Genomic DNA, 302 nt, shown 5'->3' with positions numbered 1-302 from the left:
CCGGCCCCCCCCGCCCCCCCCGCCCCTCTCCTGCCTCTGAATTACCAGAAAGTCGCGGGGTCGGGAGCACAGGTGGAGGGGAACTGCTGCCGGCAGCAGGCAGAGCAGGCAGGGCAGCGGGCGCGGATTCCTGAGTGCGTGGCAGGGCTGTGGCCAGCTCTCCTTCCTCCCCATCCTCATCCTCATCCTCATCCCCATCCCCATCCCCTTCCCCATCCCATCCCCGGGCTCCCCGTCAGACCCTGGCTGCAGAATGAATTCTCCAGTGAACGGAAGGACACTATCAGGTAGTATTTAAGGCT

This window comes from Pterocles gutturalis, unplaced genomic scaffold (genome assembly GCF_000699245.1).
Source record: "Pterocles gutturalis isolate BGI_N339 unplaced genomic scaffold, ASM69924v1 scaffold27827, whole genome shotgun sequence".
NCBI classification, from domain to species: Eukaryota; Metazoa; Chordata; class Aves; order Pterocliformes; family Pteroclidae; genus Pterocles; species Pterocles gutturalis.
This window is presented reverse-complemented; position numbering follows the sequence as displayed.